General features: G+C 38.1%; 1 protein-coding gene across 6 annotated transcripts in view; it reads left to right on the top strand.

The window, feature by feature from the left end:
* The window catches only part of WDFY3 (WD repeat and FYVE domain containing 3), a 312335-nt gene that overhangs the window by 6358 nt on the left and 280861 nt on the right, over positions 1 to 25116 (top strand). For all 6 annotated transcript variants that reach the window (XM_053599488.1, XM_053599268.1, XM_053599410.1 and 3 more), the window contains exon 2: positions 25006 to 25098. The gene's annotated coding sequence lies outside the window, so the exon portion shown is untranslated. The remainder of the gene's footprint in view (positions 1 to 25005; positions 25099 to 25116) is intronic.

The raw sequence follows: 25116 nt of genomic DNA, 5'->3' as shown, positions 1-25116 counted from the left end.
TCTTGCCGTCCACTCCTCAGTCTTCCCAGGTTCCACATCCAGTTAAGCATCAGGTCCAGGCACTTTTATCCTCTACATTTTTCTCCTATTCAATTCTGTTTCCCCCAAAGCCTATTTTGGGGCCTGTATTTCTCCTTTGAAGTATTACAGTGGTCTTTTTTTTTTTTTTTTTTTGTAGAGACAGAGTCTCACCTTACCGCCTTCAGTAGAGTGCCATGATGTACACAGGACTCACAGCAACCTCTAGCTCTTGGGCTTCCGCGATTCTCCTGCCTCAGCCTCCCAAGTAGCTGGGACTACAGGTGCCCGCCACAACGCCTGGCTATTTTTTGGCTGCAGTTCAGCCGGGGCTGGGTTTGAACCCGCCACCCTCGGTCTTGCCCATTTTCATAGATTTGGCCTCACATCATTTCCAAATGAATTCTCTCTTCTGTTTTAATTTTTAAAAATGAAAAATTATAATCCATCTAATATGATTTTTTAAAAAATTGATACAGAATCTCACCTTGTTGCCCTTGGTAGAGTGCTGTGTCTTCATAGCTCACAACAACCTCAAACTCTTGGTATCAAGCGTTCCTCTTGCCTCAGTTTTTCATTTTTTAGTAGAGACGGGGTCTGGCGCTTGTTCTGGCTGGTCTTGAACTCCTGAGCTCAGGCAATCCACTTGCTTTGGCCTCCCAGAGTGCTAGGATTAGAGGAATGAGCCACCGTGCCAAGCCCTAATATGATTTTTTTTCTCTTTCAAATCCTTAAATAGATATCAAGTTGTTACCAAAGAGCAACTAAAGCATAGAGTTTTAGTCTGTGTCCAGCTCTGTGTGACTTGGCTTCAGCTTGTTCATTCTCATCTCTGACAGCCATTCATTTGTTCATTAAAAAAAAAAAAAGACTTGAGTGTGTGCTATCTGCTGTTCACAGTGCTAGATGATAGAGCTGTGTCAAGGAGTTTAAATTGTAGTGGGGGGATAGATAACTATTATTATGATCAGTTATGCTGACAATAACCGTCAGTTATAGTACATATGCACTACATACTGTATTTTGTTATTATACTATTATGACATAACTATCAGTTACACCCATACTGCCAGGGTGGTATGAGTGCTTTGGAAAAACAAATGCCTGGGCAAGTGAGTGCTGGTGTGTCGAGGTGTGGGTGGGATTGCTGTTTACAGAGGGCTGTATGAGAAGTCCTCTCTGTCAGAGTGACATCTGAGCAGAGATTTGAAGCAGTTGAGGGAGTGAGAATTACAGAACTAAGAGCAGGCGCTGAGGCTCTGAAGCAGAAGGTGCTGGACATGCCCAGAGCACAGTGAAGGGTTGGCTGGAGGCAGAGGAGAGAGGTCAGGGTGCAGAGGTGCCAGCTGCCCGCAGTGGCCAGCGTGAGGTCTTTGGCTCTCGAGCTCAGTGGGTTTGAGTCTGGATTACCTCTTGCGTGGCAGAGAAGCATTCCTGTCACCTACTTGAAGTTTCTCAAGTATGAGAAACCTGCCCCTGAGCCTTTCCTTCTATCCCTGATGAAGAGCTTGGTTATCCATCCCCTGTGTTCCCTAGCACTCTTGGTTGTATCCCTGTTGTAACCCTTAATAGCTGGTTTATTTGCGTAGTTTTTTTTAACTTCTGAGTTCTTATGTTATTAATGTCTGTTACATTATGGAATTGCTGAACATGGGATTAATCATTGAAAATTGGGTAGGAGATACCAACAGCATTGCATAGTGAGAGCTAGCTCATGTAAACACAGACTTTGTTTTGCCGAGTGCCGTGCAGTTAGTGCCTGGAGCAAGGAGCTGTGCCCAGTAGATAGATGCTCAGAAAGTACTTGGTGAACTTTGGAGTGCAAATCCACATGTTGGCCTCTGTGCTCATGGGTGAGCCTCCCCAAAATCCCTTCATGTGTTTCCTGCCAGCCTTATCCTTCCACTAATCTCAATGTTCAAGAAATGCCAAATACATAAGAAATTCAGACATTCATTCACCATAACCAAATGTGATAGTGAAGAAATACAGTAGCGAAGAAATGTAGAACTAAATCCTCACCTCGGTAGGGTTTATTGTAGAATTGGTTCATTCCTACTTCTGCCCCCCACCCCCCCGCCCCCGGTTGGAATTTTTTGAGGTTAATTTATTATTGGGCCTCCAATCCTATAACATTGATAGGCCTAGAATATCACTTCTGTGAACAAGTGAAACATGAGTCTTACAGAGTGTGAAAAGTCTAGTACCAGAAATAAAGTCAGTATTTCTTAGTGTGATTTATTTGAATTGTTTGAACAAAGGATTACTAGTTGGTTCGTTTATCTGCGCTGGTGCAGGGCTTTGGGTGTTCGAGAAGTATCACAGCACAGACCTTTCAACCCTCAGACATACAGGGGTCATTGTGGGTATAGTACTGTTACCATTGACACCGAGTCCCTTTGTTCTTATGTCTGACTAACCCTCCAGTCCCTGCTTATCTTTGAGTCTGCAGGAGAAGGACATTGAGTTATCCTAAGTACTGTATCTGCAGAATATGTAAAGCTTGAGGCAACACATTTAAGGTAATGCCTGTTAGTGATATATCATTTCCCTCTCAATTTGTTTAACCAAAACTCATGTGTCCAATAAATTGTGTATAATAGGTCATAAATAAGGGATAATTATTCTTATATACTGTTGGAATAGAAGTCTAGTTATGATACACTCTGGATTTTTTTTTAATATATGAAATATATCTTAGCCCACTGAAAATGGGATAGATTTAATTTAGTTGGTTAAAACATATACATATAGTGAACAGGTATATCTATCTATCTATTATGTAGATAGATATACCTGTATATATTATTTTTATTTTTCCGAGATAGAGTCTTGCTTTGTTGCCCTGGCTAGAGTGCAGTGGTATCATACTTGCTCACAGCAACCTCAAACTCCTGGGTTTAAGTGATTCTCCTGCCTCAGCCTCCTGGGATAGCTGGAATTACAGGCACTTGACCCCACATCTGGCTAAGTTTTCTAATTTTTGTAGAGAGGGGGTCTGACTCCTGCTCAAGCCAGTCTCAAACTCTTGAATTCACGCAATTGCAGAATGCTAGGATTGCAGGTGTGAGCCACCACACCTGTTCACTATATGTATATGTTTTAACCAACTAAATTAAATTTCACTAAAACGTTGAGATTTTGGGTTGGGTTTGGGGTTTACTTGGTGTTTTAATGTTTATGCATACGTAGGACCTTGGTTTTATTTCTCTAATAGGGTGATCTTACTATTAAATTTACACATAGTCAAGGAAAATTATTAATTTTCGTTTTAAGGTTTTGCCCATAGGTTTTTTTTATTTTTATCACCTGCTTCAATTTGTGTTATTAATATATTTGTGTATAGTCTATGGCTTAGCGTAATGTTAATGCATTTAGTTATTTTAATTTCAATATATTACTGTTTTATGACATTCCACTAAAGAGTAGCATGGTGATTGGGTGCTGTTGTATTTGAACAAGCCAAGAACTTGTAGGTGTACTGAGACAACCCTTTCTATCATTATGCTGAGTCAATAGTATATACTTCTAAGCCTTAAGAAAATTTAATTCCTGCTTAGCAAAGAGAACTGACATAGGTGGTACTGTAATTATGTATTTTGGTGAAATTGGAAGCTTAAATACGAAACTTTAGATCACCTATATACATGTGAAGCCAAGTGGATTTAAAATCTGTACTTGTATTTGGGAATTTAGAGGACTACGGAATGAGTAGGCATTTTTACAAATAATTACAGTAACTTTATTCTTTTGTTTATGGCCTAATCTCTTTAAGGATTCACTGTTATTACCTATAAAAGATTAGGCCTATCTATAACGGCACTTACAGAAGCCCCAAACGAAAAGATTCTTGTTCTTCCTTTGCCACTAGTGAGTGGGGGCCCCTCTGGGGAGGTCCCTTGCCTGTGTGGCCTCTGTGGCTCCATCTGATAGTGTGCCTTCCTCTAAGCCTTGAGATGACAGTGGGAACTGAATCCCAACACAGATTCTTATAGCTTCCCTCAGTTTCTAAAACCCTTAGTACCAGAATTATGAGCAGCGATCATGTGACAGGGTGGTTTTTGATATGTTGTAATGGGTATGTGGTCAACCTTGAATTGTCTGCATTTTTCAGTACAGGCCGGCTTCCTCTTCCTGTGTAATATTTCCTCCTAGCTTGTTTCCCCCTGTTCTCCAGCTAGTATGTACTTAAAGGAAGTCAGCTTACTTAATACTAGCCTAAGGAAAATAGGAATCTGACACATAGCCCTTACTTGGTTTGTTAAAAAATTATGCCAAAATTATTTTGTAGTATTTGCTCTTTTCTTCAGAGGGGAAAACTAATTTGTATATCTGCACATTAACTTGTTTTTTTTTTTTTTTTTTTTGGTAGAGACAGAGTCTCACTTTATCACCCTGGTAGAGTGCCATGGCATCACACAGCTCACAGCAACTTCCAACTGCTGGGCTTAAGCGATTCTCTTGCCTCAGCCTCCCAAGTAGCTGGGACTATAGGCGCCCACCACAAGGCCCGGCTATTTTTTTTTTGTTATTGCAGTTTGGCCGGGGCCAGGTTTGAACCCGCCACCCTCGGCATATGGGGCAGGCGCCCTACTCACTGAGCCACAGGCGCCGCCCTAACTTGTTTTTTTTGTATTGGTTTAAGTATGACAATAAAATACACTCACAAATTTCACTTTATAAATTGTATAATTTAGGAGGTGATAAATTATTGTACATAGGACTCACACTTTAAAAAGAATTCCCACAAATTTTTTTTCAAAATATTCAAATTACTTAGTACATTTTAAATGTTTGAGTTTAAGAAAACAATTTATCAGTTAATTGTTTTCTTATCAGTTCCAATTAATAATATGGAAATTAATATTAATTTAATTTCCAATACTTATTAAAACTGTATCTCCTTATTGATTTTTTTTTAATTTAAGTTAATGTAATTATAAGCCCAGGAAGTTGCAAAAGTGGTACAGAGTTGCATGTACTCTTCACCCTTCTTTCCCTAGTGGTAACATCTTCTATTATTATAATACAATAGATGATTTATATTTTATTACTGAAAGCATAATGCTCTTACTCATTTTGAAAAGTGTTAATGGCTTGGCACCTGGAGCTCAGCGGCTAGGGCGCCAGCCACAGTCTTAATGCTGATACTTTTGTTCTCCTTAGATAGTTAAAATATTGGTGTATAACAATTCGAATCTGGTGTCTTAATTCCATAGGCAGCAGAGCCAGATTGTGTTGATTCTCTGCATTTTGTATTAGAAGGGTGACGGGTACCCAGGCAAATGGCTGGTTGTTTTTCACTGGCCATAGTCAGGTGAAAATTTTAGTTATATGGCATTCTTCTCAATTCCTGTTTGCTGGACTTTTATTTAATGACTACTGTATTTGCTCACTGGGAAATTTCTTAACATGTAACAGAAATAAAGTAAGTAAATTTTCTTAATATGTAAATAAAATAAAACAGCCAGAGAACATTAAGTATCTGCTATCACCGTGCTGAATATAGAGGAGATTTTGGAAAAGAGTTATTTATAATGTAGCAGAGTAAACAGCTATACAGTGTTATTACATATTGTATAATGTATTTCAGCAAATAATCTCTCTAAACAGACAACATAGGTATATAACTGGCCATCAATAAACATTTATTAAGTGAATAAGTTTATGTAGGTAATAAGCATAGTGTTGGAAAATTATGTAATTCTTAAGAAAATAAATGTTTACTGTCACTGTGAGAATTCTGAGACTTAACTATGGAGGGAAAGAATGATAGACTGTGTTTTGTTGTTTGTTTTTTATTCACCCTAGAAATGCATAGGTAAATTTGTAATCAGATTTCCTCGATTAAGCCTGGGTTTCTGTCTTACTCTGAAGTCCAAGTTCTTTCCCCGTGGCATTGCCCATTAAAACACAGTATGTGATTGAGATGATGAATGCCATAGTTAAGTAAACAAGTTTAAAATAAAAATGTGTGTATCAGTTATTTTTAGAATAATCACTTTTTTTTTAAAAAAAAAAAAATTAAATTTTTTGATTAAATCATAACTGTATACAATGAAGAATAATCACTTTTTATTGATTGCCTAATAATTTTATTTAGCTTGATTTATTGGTGTAATGAATTGTGACTAAATTAGACCAAGTATAAAGGATTAAACTTGCCACCTGGGAACCAAGTTCTTCTTCTTCTTTTTTTTTTGAGACAAAGTCTTACTTTGTCACCCTTGGTAGAGTGCTCAATGAGTAATAGCTCACAGCAACTTCAGACTCTTGGGCTCAAGCAATTCTTTTGCGTAAGTCTTCCCAGTAGCTGGGACTACAGGTGCCTACAACACCACCCAGCTATTTTTTGAGACAGGGTCTCACTCTTGCTCAGGCCGATCTCGAACCTGTGAGCTCAGGCAATCTACCCTCTTTGGCCTCCCAGAGTGCTAGGATTATAGGCATGAGCCACCCCACCTGGCCCCAAGTTCTCATTTTTCAAAATGAAACAGTGTGAATAGACACTCAAGTGATGCTATAATATATAATTTTTTTCCCTGAATAGTCATTAAATGTTGTATTGTGTGCTATGGTGCATATTATGAGTACTATACTATGGGTAGTTCAGCCCTCAATAACTTTATGATATAGTGGAGATAAGATAGATACATACATATTATACAGTATGTGATTAGTCTGTCTGATAGTTACAGAAATTCTATGGACACAGGCGTAGAAAGGTAATTTTGGTTGAGCTAATTAGGAGAACCCTAAGATGATATTTAATCTGAGTATCAGAGGGATTGATTGAGTTTCTTTGGTGAGGATTGTGAAATTATCAAAATTATAGAAAACTATAAGGATAGTTGATTTCATTATCAGCAAAGCAGAAGGGGGGTTTTAGGGGGAAAAACTCCTAAATATAATATTTAAACAATGAAGAAAAGGATCAAGAATAAAGTAAAACACTTAGAAAAAGACTTACTCTTGTTTCACTTTGCAAGTAAGTCATCATAAAAATTTTATTAAATATAACTTCCCTAGCATATATTCCTTTTAAAAAATAAATTTTATTGTATAATATTTAAGATATACAATGATATTAGGAGATTATGTATATGTATATAGTAAAATGTTTACTGTGGTGAAACAGATTTAACATATTCATTATCTCACAGTGACCCATTTTTCCTACCTGTGGCAAGAGCAGCTATAACCTGCTCATCAGCTAAAATGATGAGTACACACACTATTATTGACTATAGTCCTCAAGTTGTACAGTAGATCTTTAGACTTGTTCATCCTACATAGTTGTGACTTCGTACCCTTGACCTGCACCTCCCTCTGTCTCCCCTGGACCCTGACGCTGGTAACCCTTGTTTTATTATCTGTCTCTGTGTATATTTGACCTCCCAAACCCCACAAAAGTGAGATATGCATTATTTGTCTTTCTATGCCTGGCTATTTCACTTCTGTAGTGGTTGCACCAATCTACCATGTGTTCTTTTTTAAAGATAATTTGATCTGTTGGATTAATGGCAGATGTGCTTTATATGTTTACTAAATATGCTAGGTTGCTAAATCCAGAAGTAAGTTACGAGTTCTTCCTTTGGTCACCATGAAAATGGAAAATTATTGCTGTTTTACTTCTAATTTTCCATTGTTTAAGGTATTTCTATTACCACCGAGTGAAATAAAATTTAAAAAAATTTCTCGATATTGTGGAGTTCAATATTACTGAAAGGTATCTGTGAGAAACAAGCTTAAAGAATAGGCTGAAGGAGGAATGGAAAAGGAAGATTTGGGTGAATGGCAATATGATGGGAGGAAAGAATAAAAGGGGAAGAGAAAATAAGAGAGTTTCACATGAAAAGGTGTTGTTTTGTGGCAGGTAATTAAGTATACTGCATTGGACCCAGTCAGATCTGAAGCGTTTCTGAAGGCCAATTTGTCAAACCTATAAAGATCAAAAAATCTTGTCAGGCTCGGTGCCTGTGGCTCAAGCAGCTAAGGCACCAGCCACATACACCTGAGCTGGTGGGTTCGAATCCAGCCCGGGCCCGCCAAACAAAAATGACAGCTGCAACCAAAAAAATAGCTGGGTGTTGTGGCAGGCGCCTGTGGTCCCAGCTACTTGGAAGGCTGAGGCAAGAGAATCGCTTAAGCCCAGGAGTTGCAGGTTGCTGTGAGCTGTGATGCAACAGCACTCTACCTGGGGTGACAGCTTGAGGCTTTGTCTCAAAAAAAATAAAATATATAAATAAATAAAGCTGATTTTAACAACAACAAAAAATCTTGTCAGTTTGCTTCAGTTATGCAATAAATATTAGTGACAAATGGTGTCATAACATTGATCTACATTCTCTACTTCCTTTTTCACAAAGACCTAGATTTACATCTGAATCACCAGAGTAAATAAATTCAGTGATTCCTAGCTCTGTCTTAGTTGCGTAATTACCACATGGTTGCCCTAGGTTGCCCTAGGTGTTTATACTTACAGGCCCATTAAGAGGACGGCTACTTACCCCGTGTCAAGGCCACTGTTCCTGCTGATAGCGTGTCTGTGTGGCTGGGGTGGGAGGGAAAAAATTGACTGTGTTGCTGTTTTGAGATGACAGTACCAGTGATTTCTATTCATAGTTTGGGAAATAGTATCATTCTTGGAAAATGTATTATTTTTTTCTCCATGGATTTTCAAGCACTTTCAATTTTCTTGACCTTGACTGCTGTTTCATCAAAAATGAGCCACTTTTTGACTGCCGCTTGCCAGTGCTGAAAGAACTTGAAAAGGATTCTCACATTCTTCTTCCCACTCTGCTTGTTGACTCCCATTTTAGCTCAGAGTGTAATAGTTTGTGTATCCTGATGTCATCTGACAAACCCTTGTTCCAGTCCAGTGAAGATCTTGTTTAGCAAGGACTATTTTAATGGAAGAAGACTGGCTGCATTCCAGCATCTAATTGTTACTTTGAGGTTGTTATTTAATATCAAGCATGGCTTATAGGTATTAATCACGTCTGTGTGTGCTTTCTTGAGTTTTGTTAAAGTTTAGAAAGGCTTTCATGTAGCTTGTTAGGCATGTTGATATGAAATTATATGCAGCTTTTTGGTCTCACCTTCTCTTAGCTGAAGTAAGTCTTTGGACTGGCTTTGAGTAGACTTATCATCTGTTGTCATTAAGGGATCAATGAAAAAGTCATTTAAAAATATTTGAAGATGATAAAGTGACTAAATAAAGAACACTTTGGCTTAATTGAGTTGTAGTTAAAACTAAATTTGGTTATTTTTTCCATCAGATAATGTTTTTGTTATCCGGGTTCAATACACTGTATCTTCTGTTACAAAGAAAAACATGTCTGTGAACAGCAATTTAGAAAATAAATATTAGCCAATAACTCATTCCCAGATATCTGAAATATAGAGAAGTTCTACCAAAATAAACAGTAATCAAATGAATTTTTTAAAAGATGAATACTAAACATATTTTAGATTGAGGAAAGGGTTATAAAAAATAAAATAGGGGGAAATAATTGCCTAGTAAAAGGGTACGAGTAAAGAAAATTAATCCATGATGTGAGATGGATTTTACATTGTGTTTATTGATCAAGAAAGGGTTGTTTTTGGAAAAGGGCATGTTTTTGGAACTCACATTACCCATGGTCTTCCTCATAGTCGGTATTCCACAGTGATTATAGTCCAGTATAAGCTGGGGACATTCAACACTCTTTTCAAGCCATCTGAATCCTTGATTTGTTTTTTCATTCAGCATGTGATTGTTGAATAGACTTTGTGTACTGAAAGTATTAAGATACTGTTCTTTCAAACAGTGTGTATACTAGCTTAGCTTATGAACAGGTAATTATTAATAATGTAGTAACAGTATCTGTGTTGAGATTGCATTTGTTCCCCCACTGCCACAGTATTTGGGGTTCTGAATTATCCTTTGGACTTATGCTTACTGTACTTCTCTCAGCAAACCCATACACTTTAATCCTTGCATCTTGGGCTCCCTGGCAGTTTTTCCTTATTCGGATGATGATCTCAATTGTGGCTGCATCTTTGGTTAGGAATCAAGTTTGTAAAGAAAGGCTGTGGAAGAAACAACTTCAGTGAGGTTGTTGGAGAAAGTGATGGGAATCCCATTTGGGGAGCACTAAATGGAATTAGGAGTTTAATAAGTTTCATAAGGAAGAATGTAGCATTGATTAAAGAGATACTGATTTATGTAACTAGATACATATATTGTTTTATTGGCTTGGATGTATCTTAATCTGTTTTATATCAAGAAATTGCTCATAGAACTCTGGAGAATCAGATGGTCATTTCAAGGTGCTATATTTACAAAACGTATTATAGTCATTGTTTTACTATTTAAAATTTATATTCTGGTGATTGAAAAGTAAAATTTTTGGCATACAAATGTCCAGGAATGTTGCCTACATGTATTATAGGAAAGATTTGTTTGTTTGTTTGTTTTGTTTTGTTTGTTTTGGGACAGAGTCTCACTTTGTTGCCCTGGGTAGAGCGCATGGTGGCAAAGCTCACAGCAACCTCAAACTCTTTGACTCAAGCAATCCTCTTGCCTCAGCCTCTGGAGTGGCTGGGACTACAGGCACCTGCCACAAAACCTGGCTAGTTTTAGAGACAGGGTCTTGCTCTTGCTCAGGCTGGTCTCCAACTTCTGAGCTCAAGCGATCCATCTGTCTTGGCCTCCCAAGTGCTAAGATTATTGCACTAAGACAAATTATTGTTACTGTTTTAATAATCCTATATTGCAAAGTTTCTAGCTCATACCATTTAAAAAATAATTTTTTTTTATCTATTTGCTTTACTTTATACATTGTGGAAGTTTGTTTACCTTTGCCATATCTCAGGATTTGATAGAGCTTTGTCGTATTTGTGATAGGAGAGCATGGCCAAGTTTTAGAGTAGCACAGAGGTTACTGTTGTACAGGACAGAATTAGAACGGATTCGTACTGAAGAATAGTGCTACATGTTAAAGCCAGTCTAGCCTAACGTGTGGGTGCTGAGGAAAGGCTCTGTTTGGTAGGCCATGCCGGGGTGGAACAGCTAGTGAACAATCCAGTCAACCTGTTGTTAGTGGGAAGTGAAGACGAAAAAGCACATGGAATCTGGGATAGGGACAGTGTTTGTGTGTAAATAAACAAATGAATGAAAACATGCCCGCATATGCATATATCTGAGAGGCCCCCTGAGAATTCTGTCTGTTGGTACTGGGGCTAATCTAGATACGGCTGATGTTAGTCTTTGGGATTAAGACTGGTAATTGAAATTGAAATTGAGACTAGTAGTTGAGGCATACAGTCCTAGAAAGAGAAAAGACAGGATCAAACTAGGAACCTCCAAAAGTGTCAGTCAACACAGAAGTTTAGTTATGATAACTGAGCTGTGATCTGGCTAAGATAGCAGAAAGGGTGGGAGTAGAGCAGGATGGATATCAGGGCAAGCTAGAAACCCCCTCATCTAATCTGGAGTACAAAGCCTGGGTTATGTTAATGACGATTGGATCCAAAATCTAAGATTTGGGCTGAAAGGGATTAAGCATCTCCTATCACAAATTTACACTGACGACCTAGGACTTAAATGACAGGAAAAATAAGAAACAGGCCGGGCTTGATGTTCTTTTATTACTATTAAGTATCTTTAAGGAAAAAATCATCTCAGTTGTTAATCAGTAATCACTTAGTCTGCTTTATTGGCAGTGGTGTGGTGTCACGAGATGGCAGCGAACTGCTGATGCTCCCTAGTAACGTCTTAACAGGGAACTGCTGAAGTGAACAGACTGAAGCACTGGAGAATATAAAAAAGCATGTTAGGCATGAGAGTTCTGCTGTCACTATTCAGAAGGCAGAATTACACTGCTAAGAGTTTAGTTTCTGAGGGGGGTAAGAGGAACCATGGGAAATGCATGGCTGTGATCGTTTGACCTTAAAATGAGAACCTCCACACACCTTTCATTTACTTCCTAAAAAAAGCCATATTAGCATTTTTTTTTTGGTTGCAGTCAGCTGAAACTTAAGAGCTTAAGGCCGGGAAAAGAAATTTATGGTCCACATACTGGGAAGTGAATGATGAAGAAGTGGGGCTTTAACTGAAGAAACCAGAGTTGCTCTGAGAATCTGATCCGCAGGAGTGTTTGTTTAGAAACAAAGTCTCACTGTGTTCCCCCGAGTGTGCTGTGGGGTCACCCTGGCTAACAACCTAGGTTCAAGAGATCCTCCTGCGTTGGCTTCCCAGAGTGTTAGGGTTACAGACGTGAGCCCCCAGGCTCAGCCATCAGCAGGAGTTTTTATACCTTCTTATTAGACCCTTGCCATTAAGGTGACTTCTCTCCAAAGATGTAGTCTCTCTGCCTTGCCTTTTTAAATGTTATATTCCACCAAGAAAGGATGAGATGAGTTGCTGTTCAGGGGATGCAGTCAAGATGCGTGGTCATAGCCCTGGGAGTCTACCTCTGTGGGGACCATTCCCAAAGAAGGGGCAAGCAGAAGCCTGGCAGCGCTCCTGGGAGGTGGCTAGAACATCTCACTCTTGGTAGCTTAATCACTCCTTTCCCCTTCTGCTCCTCCCCACTTACATAAAAATGGAAATAGCCCTGCTATCCCACTTGTTGACGTAATGTAATTTTTCCAGTGGGAGAAGAATCCAAATGCAAGCGGAGGTCCCTCATCCAGAGGCGGAGCCATGGGCTGCTGACTCTGGGTGACAGCGTGGTGCCTCAGGTTCCATTGTGGTTCTTCCTTGATATTTTACAGCCTAAGTTTATCTCCTGCCAACTTGCCATCTGCATGCTTGAGGAAGAGGAAGTTTGAAAAAAAAAAGGAAAAAAAGGGTATTTAAAGGAAAACACAGGAGTGCTCACTACGCACCACTGACTAGTGAGGAACTAAACGGCGGCTGCAGCCCCTGCTTGGCATCTGTGCAGAAAGCCCTCACCTATTGACTTCACATTCGTGTTTCTGCTGCCTTCTACTCATCTCCTGGCGTATCAGGGTCTGTTCCGAGCAAGCTGAGTCCTTCATTCCTGAAAAGGCTTGAGCCCTGGTAGTTCTGACTGTCTGGGACTGATAGTCTTCTGCTAACACTAACACTGCACAGCACGACCACAGGCTACTCCTGGACATCCCCTGAGTTTTTTTCGTGGTCCCCAGCACAGAGACGTAGTAGCAGCCTCTCGTCCCGTTGATAGTCAGGAACACCTCACACAATTCTATAGACTCCATTTTTGCTTGTTTTTCTCCTGTTGTGAGGAAATCAAAGTGAACACAGTAAGCTAAATGGAACAGTTATTTTTGTCTCGTGGTACAAGTAATATTTCTTTGGGGTATACATAAAACTTGTAGATCAGCAGATGAAGGACACTGCCCCCACCATTACCACATGGTTCTTGCATCCAAAATGTTCTGGAGATGAGAGGCAATGAATGTTGTGAGTGGTACAGAGCTTATTTTATATACTGTACAACAGTACCCCAATTTCAGAAGGTTTTAGCTGGGTAACAACTTGCCTGTCAGGCTTCAAGATGCCATTGCCTCCTACTGTGAGGATAGGCTGTTTAGTGTCTTTGAGGAGACTAGTGGGACCCTCGGCATCTCCCCATAGCCTTTTGAAGTGAATTCCTGGATCAGAGGCCATGATATTTATATGAAGCATTCACTTAATCACGAGTAGTGTGATCCAGAATTGTGTCTCTTACAGTGAAAACCAGCCCTCACACTTCTGCAATGCAAAGGGCTCGATGCAGCAGGCCTGCTAGGAGGTAGTTAGTCCCTGTAGGGAACGCTCACTAATGGGTTTTCAACTGTCATGCCGTGGAGGGCAGTCCTAGGGAGTTGATGCCATTGGGTCTTTGTCTAACTGCTTCTCCTGCTCCTGGTGATTTTCACCAACCTACTGACGAAGGACCGGGCGGCTAGAGAAGGAATATGTCCTGTCTGTAATGTGAGTCAGTCTTTTTACCTATCTGATTATTAAGAGGCTTTCTACGTTTATTTGTTAGCAGAATTATGGTGAATATACACCAGAAGACAGGAATTTTTCCAGGCTATGGCCCTGTTGTGAGAGATTCATTGAAATAGCTGTTTCCTGAATCTCCTTACCATTTATATTCTTATCTTTTCAAGGTCATTGATCATGGAATAGAAAAGCCACTCCAGGAAGTGTCTATTACAGAAGTAACAAAATATTTTATAAGTCCCCCAAAGGGATTTTTAATCACATGACTATTTTTAACTTATTTTTATCTTAGTTGACTGAAATTTTTTTAATTCCATATTTTATATTTTCTCATCTGTAAAGTTCTTATTTTAAAATGTTCTTTTTATTTGTTTCTTAAATTGCTAATATGCCATTTATCCTGTGTTTGTGAGGCATATGTGTGTGTATGTACGTGTGTGTATATGTACTGTCTATATGGAGAGTATCTGAAAAGGTACACCAAACTTTAATAACAACCATCTTTGGGGTACGGGTTGGGGAAAAGAAGAATAGGTGGTATTGTGGTAGAGAGCATCTTTTATTTTATTTCAAAAAGCATGTTCTATTTGATGTTTTGTATTTAAGAATGTATTTCCATTAATATGAAAAATTTCAGCATATGATTTTTGCTTCTTATAGCTAACGTTAGGGGAGATAACTTTGAAATAATTAAGGACTAATAAGCGGTACTTATTTATATAAAGCTATTTGTGCTGTCCATGAAAGGATATTTAGCGTTATCTTGTCATTTGTTTAAGGCTACATATATGACAGATGCTTATTGAAAGTGATGACATGAGTTAGTTCATGTAAGTACATGTTGAATTTCTTTGCTTTCACCATCAACATATGGTTTTCATTTATAACTTTCTGTAATTAATAAAAAGTACAGTATCCTAATTGGCAATGTCTATAATTCAGAGGTCAAATTGCAGTAAGGAAGTGCATGAGGAAGGCCTTCAACATGAATTGTCCCTGGATGATTTTAGGTTTAATATCTGGATATCTGATAGGGACCCAAGGCAAAGAAGAGCTTCTAGCTAGAGTATCAGGACTTATTTTTCAGTTCTTAGTTATGTTTAGGCCAAATTGTATCAACTTTAGGCTATATATTGCTAGTTGATGATGACAAAATTTGTCCATTTTCAAAGAACAGTTATTCTTTGTTTATAATAAACTTATGTTCTGTTGACCTTTGAACAACACAGGGGTTATGAGTGCTGACCCTCCGACTCAGTCTGAAATCCATATATAACTTTTAGCTCTCCCAAAACTTCACTAATATGCTTACCAATAAATAAACAGGCAATTAACATACGTTTTGTATGTGTATTATATATTGTATTCTTTTTTTTTTTTTTTGGGGGGGGTGAGTATGGGAGTAAACTTTTTTTTTTTATTAAATCATAACTGTATACATTGATATGATCATGGGGTATCATACACTCGCTTCATAAACCATTTGACACATTTTTATCACAGTGGTTAACACAGCCTTTCCGGCGTTATCTCAGTTACTGTGCCAAAACATTTACATTCTACCTTTACCAAGTTTCGCAAATACCCCTGTAATATGCACCACAGGTGTGATCCCACTGATCCCCCTCCCTCTACCCGCCCCCCTCCCTTTCCCACTTCCCCCTATTGTTAAGTTGTAGCTGGGTTATAGCTTTCATGTGAGAGTCCCAAATTAGTTTCATAGTAGGGCTGTGTACATTGGGTACTTTTTCTTGCATTCTTGAGATACTTTACTAAGAAGAATATGTTCCAGCTCCATCCATGTAAACATGAAAGAGGTAAAGTCTCCATCTTTCTTTAAGGCTGCACAGTATTCCATGGTATACATATACCACAATTTATTAATCCATTCGTGGATCGATGGGCACTTGGGCTTTTTCCATGACTTAGCTATTATGAATTGGGCTGCAATAAACATTCTGGTACAAATATCTTTGTTATGTTGTGATTTTTGGTCTTCTGGGTAGCAGAGGAATTACAGGATTGAATGGCAGATCTATTTTTAGATCTCTGAGTGTTCTCCATATATCTTTCCAAAAGGAATGTATTAATTTGCATCCCCACCAGCAGTGCAGAAGTGTTCCCTTTTCTCCGCATCCACGCCAACATCTCTGGTCTTGAGATTTTGTGATATAGGCTAGTCTCATTGGAGTTAGATGATATCTCAAAGTAGTTTTGATTTGCATTTCTCTGATGATTAAAGATGATGAGCATTTTTTGATATGTCTGAAGGCCGTGCGCCTGTCTTCTTCAGAGAAGTTTCTCTTCAAATCCCTTGCCCAGCCTGCGATGGGATCCCTTGTTTTTTTCTTGCTGATGCGTTTGAGTTCTCTGTGGATTCTGGTTATTAAACCTTTGTCAGAGATATACCCTGCAAATATCTTCTCCCATTCTGAGGGCTGTCTGCTTGTATATTGTATTCTTAAAGTAAGTTAGAGAATCTGTCATTAAGGAAATCATAAAGAAGAGAAAATATATTTAACGTTTATGAAGTGGAAGTGGGTTATCATAATGGTCTTCACCTTTATCTTTGAGTAGCTGAGGAGGAGAAAGAATGATGAGTCCTCTTATTTAAGGGTTGACAGAAACGGAAGAAAATCCACGTGTAAGTAGACACACATAGTTCAAACCTCTACTATTTAAGGGTCAACTGTATATATGCCAATACAAGTGAATACAGCTCAATTAATTTTCTCAAAATGAACATCCTTCATTATGTAAAAAAATGAAAAGGCTAGCTATATGTTGGGGAAAATATCTACAAAGTATAAACATCTCTGGCAAAGAATATATAAGGGACTCTCCCAATTCAATAGTAAGAAGGCAAAGCACCCTGTCAAAAAATGGGCAAAGAAAAAGTACTTCACTAAGGACATATGAATGGCTAATAATGTACACTCCGCATAGAAAGATGCAAGTACATGGAAAGATACTCAATATCTGTATCAGGGAAATGCAAATTACAGCTACAGTGTCATATCAAAATACCGTAGTGACTAAAAATGCAGTCTGACAATCTTAAGTTTGGTCAGGATGTGCAGCAACGGGAAGCTTCCTCTTAAACATTTCTGGCAAAATGGTATAGTCATTGTATCAAACGGTTCCTTTTTTTTAAATTATTAAATCATAGCTGTGTACATTAATGCGATCATGGGGCACCATACACTGGTTTTATAGACCATTTGACATATTTTCATCACACTGGTTAACATAGCCTTCCTGGCATTTTCTTAGTTATTATGTCAAGACAATTATATTCTACATTTACTAAGTTTCACATGTACCCTTGTAAGATGCACCACAGATGTAATCCCACCAATCACCCTCCCTCCACTCATCCTTCCCCTTCCATCCTCTCCCTCTCCCCCTTCCCCGTATTCTTAGGTTATGACAGGGTTACAGCGTTCATATGAAAGCCAAAAATTAGTTTCACAGTAGGGCTGAGTACATTGAATATTTTTTCTTCCATTCTTGAGATACTTTACTAAGAAGAATATGTTCCAGCTCCATCCATGTAAACATGAAAGAGGTAAAGTCTCCATCTTTCTTTAAGGCTGCATAGTATTCCATGGAGTACATATACCACAATTTATTAATCCATTCGTGGATCGATGGGCACTTGGGCTTTTTCCATGACTTAGCAATTATGAATTGGGCTGCAATAAACATTCTGGTACAAATATCTTTGTTATAATGTGATTTTTGGTCTTCTGGGTATATACCTATTAGAGGAATTATAGGATTGAATGACAGATCTATTTTTAGATCTCTAAGTGTTCTCCAAACATCTTTCCAAAAGGAATGTATTAATTTGCATTCCCACCAGCAGTGTAGAAGTGTTCCTTTTTCTCCACATCCACGCCAACATCTCTGGACTTGGGATTGAAAATGGGCTAATCTTACTGGAGTTAGATGGTATCTCAGAGTAGTTTTGATTTGCATTTCTCTGATGATTAAGGATGATGAGCATTTTTTCATATGTCTGAAGGCTGTGCGCCTGTCTTCTTCAGAGAAGTTTCTCTTCAAGTCCCTTGTCCAGCCTGCAATGGGATCACTTGTTCTTTTCTTGCTTATATGTTTGAGTTCTCTGTGGATTCTGGTTATTAAACCTTTGTCGGAGACATAACCTGCAAATATCTTCTCCCATTCTGAGAGCTGTCTGCTTGCTTTACTTACTGTGTTCTTGGCTGTGTAGAAGCTTTTTAGTTTGATCAGGTCCCAGTAGTGTATTTTTGAAGCTGCTTCAATTGCCCGGGGGATCCTCCTCATAAAATATTCTCCCAGACCGATTTCTTCAAGAGTTTTCCCTGCACTCTCCTCTAGTATTTTGAAAGTTTCACGTCTTAAGTTTAAATCTTTAATCCAGTGAGAGTCTATCTTAGTGGTTACTTCTTATACACTTAAACATAGTCTTTATGGACTATAAATTCCATTCCTAGGATATACCTGAAAACATGTCAGTGAACAGGCTAATGTTCACAGCAGTGTTACTCAGTTGTTTAAATTTGCTTTTCAGAAATAGTATTGAGCAGATTTTATTGAGCCTCCTTTCATGTGCTTGTTTACTTTCTATATCATTTTGTAGCTATTGACATATTTTGGCTCTTTTTAAAATTAGTTTGCTTATTTTTTTGAGTTATAAGAATTCACTAAATATTTTGGATACCAGTCTGGTATGTGTTTTACAAATACTTTCTTCCTGTTTGCGGCTTCTTTTCATTTTTATAACTGTTTTTTATAAAGTAGAAGTCAATTTTGGTGAAGTCTGCTTTGCCAGTTTATTTCTTCTATGGTTTGTACTTTTTTTATATTCTATCAGAGAATTCTTTGCCTAATTCAGAGTCGCCAATGATTTTGCCCTAATTTTTTCTAGAAATTTTGTATTTTCAGCTGATATACTTATGTCTGTGGTCCTTTTTTAGTAAATTATATTTGATGTATTGTATGAGCTCTTTTTTTTGCCTGTGACTGTCCAGTTGTTCTAGTACTATTTCGTGAAAAGTTTTTTCCTTTTTCCATTCAGTTGCTTGATACCTTTATCAAAAATAAGTTGACCATATACATGTATATGTGCAACTATTTCTGGAATTTCTTATTCTTTAATCTAGCTGTAGGTCTTTTCACTATTACCACATAATGAGTCCTCCAATTTTCTTTTGTTTCATAATTGTTTTGTCTATTCTAATTCTCTTGCTTTTCCATGTAAATTTTAGAATCATCCCATTAATTTCCAAACAATAAAGTCTGCTATAATTTTGATTGGAATTGTATTGAATGTGAGGAAAAGTGATACCTTGAGTTTACTGTCCTGTCCATGAACACAGCGTATCTCTCCATTTATTTAGGTCATCTTTGGTTTATCTCATTATTGTTTTGTTATTTTCAAAGTATATATTTTGCATATGGTTTATTAGATTTACCCCTGAGCATTTCATGTTTTTCGAGTGCTATTATAAATGGTACTTCATATATATATGTATATATATAATATAATTGCCAATTGTTTCATTGTTGATTTTTGCATTTTTAACTTTGTATATTATAGTCTTGCTTAATTTTCTTATTAACTCAAGTAGGTTGTTTTTTCTTTTTTTTTTAATAGGTTCTTTGGGTTTTTCTGCATAGACATTCATGTTGTTTAGAATAAAGACAGTTTTATTTCTTCTGTTCCAATGTATGCCTTTTATTTATTCTTTATACCATATTGTACTGGGTAGAACTTGCAGTATAATGTTAAAGACAGAAAGCCTTCCATCTTTCACCATTAAATGTGATGTTAACTGTATCTCTTTTAAAGATAACCATTTACCAGGTCGGCTAAGAGTTTAGTAAGAGCTAGTGTAGTAAGAATTTTTGTTATTAATAAAATTTTTTTCTTCATTCTGTTAATATGGTGAATTATGCTAATTTTTTTTAACGTTAAATCAGTCTTGCATATCCAGGAATAAATAATTTGGTCATGATGTAACATCCCTTTTATATATTGACAGATTCAGTTTGCTAATATTTTGTTAAAAGATTTTGCATTAATTCAAAGAATAAAGAATATAAGATTCAAAGAATAAAGAATACTCTTCACAAAGACTATTAGATTTCTAGTCTTTTCTCTTACTCTCTTTCCTGGTTTTGATATCAGTATATTGCTGGTTTTTGAGACTCCTTTGGGAAGATCTTCCAGTCCAGGTTGAACTGGTTAGTGTAAGCAAACATACCTAGTATGTTACCTTTTCTGAAAGAAAAGAGTGAAAATAAAATGTAACTGCTTGTCTTTAGGAAAAGGAGATAATGGGGCCAAAGGTTTATGGGAGATAGTGACTTCAGAGTATGCCTTTTTACATAGTTTTGACTTTTCAGAGCATTTTTTTTACCATATTCAGAAAAAAGATGAGAATAGAGGGGAATCCTAATCCGCTGAAACAAATGAACCTGGCTAGTTTTAAATTAGTACTATTCACATGGAAGGGGATAAAGACTGAATCTGAGTGGTTTATTACTATAGTATGTGACGATATATCCTTCGTTTGTGTGTTGTGAGCAAACCTTGAACTCTTTCTGTTAGGTTTATTTTTTGCAGTGATAAGGACCAAGCACTTCTGGGACTTTGTTAGGTGTATTGGGGATTGAGTAAATATTTTGAGTTTCTTGGAGGATACTCCCTAAGGAGGGAAGGGCATACAAATATGGGATGGGGGAGGGCAAAAACAAATCCTGGGGGGGATAGATTGGAATTGAGGCATCGGTGTGAATTCATTATTTTTAAAATGTGTTTGCGTATGGACATACGGACATATATTTGTATGCGTGTGTGTGTGTGTGTGTATACTTCCTAGTTGTGTCCAGCAAAAAGACCAAGAAAAGTGCCTACCAACTCCCAAATCTTGGTTTCTAATATCATTGCCAACTCAAAGGAACCAGAGCTCCTTAGAGAAATAGCTGATTTCAGGCCCGGGCAGGGCATATACCAGGTGAACCTGGATCATTATTTTAATGCTAGGAAATAGGAAACTTTTTTAAAAAATGGAAACCTGTTACAGGAAGCCTGTTGGCATTTCTATTGCCAAATCTATGATAATTTAATCATCAAAGAAGTCTAATAAGAAATTATAAGCTGTTAAAAATAGGAATTAATCTAGCCGGGCGTTGTGGTGGGCGCCTGTAATCCCAGCTGCTTGGGAGGCTGAGGCAGGAGAATCGCGGAAGCCCAAGAGCTAGAGGTTGCTGTGAGTCCTGTGTACATCATGGCACTCTACTGAAGGCGGTAAGGTGAGACTCTTGTCTCTACAAAAAAAAAAAAAAACAAAAAAATAGGAATTAATCTGTAATGATGTTAAACTGGTAAATATGTAAATAAATTGAGGATATAGGAGAACTCTTGCTTACAGAAGAATTCTGAGTTGTGCAGTTAGAGAATGATCATTTTGCAGGCAGCATGATAAAGATTAGGTAGGGCAAAAATCTTAACAGAATGAGGGAAAGTATTGATGAGGAGCAGGATATTTCCTTGGTCTTAATACGTCTCCCCTCACACTAGATTTCTTGTGATGGATAAAATCGTGATTATGCATTGGTGAGCTCCAACAACAATATGGGGCAGGTGGCCACCATGTGACTCCAGATACTGACACCCTGAGGGGACACATCATCTCCTTGTAGTATTCTGGCCAAGCCTGCATAACCTCAATCTGATCTGGAAACATCAGACCATCCATAATGAGGACTGTTCTACTTATAACAAAGTAGGGGCACTCAGACTGTGTTTCTTAAAACAGTCAACGTCGTAAGAGACAGAGGCTGTGGAAGTGTTCTGCACTAAAGGGAGAGAGAGAGAGAGAGAAAGCGCGCGAGCCACTCACTAACCATGAGGGGTTGTTATTGGATCACTTGAGAAGTCAGAATACAGATGGTAGAAGAGATAAAAATATTGTAACAATGTTACATTTACTGAAGTTAAAACTGCTTTGGTTATAAAAGAGACTATCAGGAAGGAAATACACATGGAAGCAAAGGAGCAAGGGGCTAATTGGCTTCAGGAAGAATGTGAGTGTGGGTGTTTGTGTAAGAACGACGGGAAAACCGGAGAGAACTTGTGAGCACAAGTGATCAAGCAGAGGAGGCGGCCTTAGTGATGTGTGAGTCTGGTGTGAGAGATTTTTGTGTTATGTTTGTAACTTTCCTCTAAGTTTAAAATTATTTTCAGACAAAATACCTAAGACATTTAAAACAATCTATTCTTTATTTTTAGACTTTCCTCATTTATAAAGAGCTTGTTTCTTTGTCTAGAAACAGTTTGGAATGAACATTTTTATAATACTTTCCTGTGTGTTGGTGTTTTGGCTCATTCTGCAAGCCAGGCATTGTAAGTGTTAGATAAATGAGTCCTTCTGTGGAGGGCCAGAGTCTAAATCTAATTTTGGGTGAACCGTTTATTGGTAACTTTATGGAAGTATCAGCTACAAGACTTCTACTGAAGTCTCTGTGGTTATTATCAATGTTATCACTTTGCCTTTTGAAAAAATTTTAGAATGATTATTTTGTGTCAAAAATCTAGTTGTTCGCTGATTATTCAGATTCTCTTGTTTTGTAAACTCAGAAGGGCGGGGCATGGAATGGGCCCGGAGGAGGAGCAAGTCAGCAGAGCAGTACCAACATTCAGTTTCTAGAGTTAGGTGACCGGTATCTGAAAGTTCCTAAGTTCATTCTGTTATTTTGCTTTGAATTGAAAACATGTTGCAAAAAGTTGTTGTGATTAATTATTACAAGGTAACGAAGCCATACTCCAAGGCACAATTTCGGAGACATGTCATCACTTCTGCCCCCTTTCTTGCTGCCGCCTGAAGTCCTATGAATTACTAGAGGTATCTCGTCTTGTTTTATTAAAGCCTTGTTGTTGTTGTTGTTGTTGTTTTTGAGACAGAGTCTGTTTATGTCACCCTCGGTGGAGTGCTGTGGTGTCACAGCTCACTGCAACCTCAAACTCTTGGGCTCAAGTGATCCTCTTGCCTCAGACCCCAAGTAGCTGGGACTACAGGCATCACCATGACACTTGGCTAGTTTTTTCCATTTTTCGTGGAGGCAGAGTTTCACTATTGCTTAGGCTGATCTGAACTTTTTTTATTTTTTTGAGACAGTTTCACTATGTCTCCCTCAGTAGAATGCCGTGGCATCTCAGCTCACAGCAACCTCAGACTCTTGGAGCTTAAATGATTCTTTGCCATAGCCTCCCAAGGAGCTGGGACTATAGGCACCCACCACAACACCTGACTATGTTTTTGTTATTGTTGTTGTAGTAGTTGTCATTGGTGTTTGGCAGGCCCAGGCCAGGTTTGAACCTGCCAGCCCCAGTGTATGTGGCTGGTGCCCTAGCCACGGAGCTACAGGCACCAAGCCTGATCTTGAACTTTTAAAGCTCAAACAATCCACCTGCCTGGCCTCCCAGTGTGCTAGGATTACAGGCATGAACCACCACTCCTGGCCCCAAAAGATAGGCTTTTAAAGAATACTTTTCCTTCTACTTCTAGCTGGCTTCCTATAAAATAAGAATCAGCCAAAAATGAGATACACAGCAAAACTAGGTTATTGTTAGATAGGTTTTTGAATAATTACCTATATACTTGAAGGCAATATTGCTGATTTTGTTCGAACTACTATAATATGATCAAAAGGACTAACAAAAATGTTATATGACAAAAACAAATAGCTGGTTAGGAAAGCAGAATGTTGCTAAAGATGAAGGCATTTTGAGGTATAACATTTTAGAGTTAGAAGGCCTCTGGGAATTAGTCCAAGTAGATTTGGTTTGAATAAAGTAGATTTGGTTTCAAAGGAGATTTGGTTTAAAAGAAGTAATTGACTATACTGTAGAACTTATTGAGTACAGAATTATTAAGAAGGACCAGAAACTAGATCTCATGATTCAAAAGCTGGTGTTTTCATATTGAGATATCGAACGGTAAATAAAACATTTAAATATCCTATGTGAGGCACTCTAACTCAAGGCTGGAGTCTGACCTTTGAGTGGGGTAGCACTTTCATTCAGAACAAATCAGTTTAGCTCTATCCTACCGTTATCTGCAGGTGCTTGGTAAATACACCAAGACAAATTACATGAATTTTTGTTTCCTCCAAAAAAGAGAGTGTGGTCTGTGATACATACACAGTCAGACAATTATGTTCGTGTCTAGAAAAAGTCCTTTAAAGGGTGGACTAGGCGCTGGCCTTGGTGCATAGCTTCCTGGAAAGTGGCCACAGTGACATGCAGCAGTGAAGGATGCCGCCCTTTTTCTAGGATGAGATCGTGAACTTTGTTGTCTGCCCTTGTAAATGAATACCAGAGTGGAAGTGGGAAGAATTGGGTTCTGAACCTGACTTTGCCACTAAATAACAGTGTCGTTACTGTTTCATTCCATCACTTCTCCAGGTCTCAGTTTCTTCATCAGTAAAATGTAGAAGCTAAATGAGATGGTAGAGAAACCAGCTATAAATGACTGTTTCTAGTGAATTCTGTTTCTTTCTTTCTTTCTTTTTTTTTTTTTAAGACATGGTCTCACTTTGTCACCCATGCTGGAGAACAGTGTTGTAGACAGAGCTCTCTACAAGCTAGACCTCTTGGGCTTAGGTGATCCTCCTGCCTTAGCCTCCTCAGTAGCCGTATTAACCATACCTTACTGATTTATTTTGTTTATTTTATTTTGTAGAGGCAAGGTCTTGCTTTGTCACCTTACCTGGTCTCAAACTCTTGGCTTCAAGCAGTTTTTCTACCTCAGCCTCCAAAAGTGCTGGGATTATAGGCATGAGCCACTGTGCCTGACCTGGGTGGGTTTTTTTTTAAATAGCAAATTTTTATCTATCTTAAATAAAGTGTTGTAAGTTCCATCATTAAACAAGTAAGGAAATAGACAATCTATAGAAATTGAATGACTCAGGATGCTGAATCCGTTTATATTCTGAACATAAACTTAAGTTTTCTTTGTTTTTTCTCATCACAGGTATAATACTTCTGCACATCGGCTTCAGGAAGGAAGTGCCTGCCATCTTACTGTTTCCACGCAGGTTCATGCCAGCCCAGAACAGAGAGTCAGGTCAGTTTGAGGATTGCC

The sequence above is a fragment of the Nycticebus coucang genome, chromosome 1 (genome assembly GCF_027406575.1).
Source record: "Nycticebus coucang isolate mNycCou1 chromosome 1, mNycCou1.pri, whole genome shotgun sequence".
Taxonomy (NCBI): Eukaryota; Metazoa; Chordata; class Mammalia; order Primates; family Lorisidae; genus Nycticebus; species Nycticebus coucang.
This window is presented reverse-complemented; position numbering and strand designations above follow the sequence as displayed.